Source organism: Penaeus monodon, chromosome 24 (assembly GCF_015228065.2).
Source record: "Penaeus monodon isolate SGIC_2016 chromosome 24, NSTDA_Pmon_1, whole genome shotgun sequence".
NCBI classification, from domain to species: domain Eukaryota; kingdom Metazoa; phylum Arthropoda; class Malacostraca; order Decapoda; family Penaeidae; genus Penaeus; species Penaeus monodon.
Window position 1 is genome coordinate 10,863,410 of NC_051409.1, and position 401 is coordinate 10,863,810.

The 401-nt window shown below is 32.4% G+C and overlaps 1 protein-coding gene across 1 annotated transcript in view; it reads left to right on the top strand.

Annotated features, from left to right (window-relative positions):
- LOC119588563 overlaps positions 1-401 on the top strand; it is a gene marked incomplete in the record, with an annotated part of 91,152 nt that overhangs the window by 70,435 nt on the left and 20,316 nt on the right.

Here is a 401-nt window from a genome sequence, read left to right on the forward strand (position 1 = left end):
GAAGAAGTAAAATCATAATTAGACCTTTTAAAAGCGTAAAAAAAACGGCAAGTTTGATACAATTGTTTTGTAAGATGCGTTTTGATATATTTTTTTCCCATGGTGTCGAGACATTCCCGTGAGATTCAGTGCAGCGTTGGTTGCCACAAATATTTTTTTTCTAGTGATCAAAATAACATCCTCCTTTTAAAATTATTACTAACGTAATGAATAAATAGACAGCGTCCGCATCACTAATTCGTAGGTAATTACTAATACGATGATTAATGAATGTAATTATGAGAGTAGAAATATTGTCGCTGAGATTTAACTTAGCAAATAAGGAGGAAAAGAGTAGCAGACGGAATATTGAAATGTCTAATCAAGGAAAGTTAGTTTTTGGTTGCGCAAGGAGAAAAAGT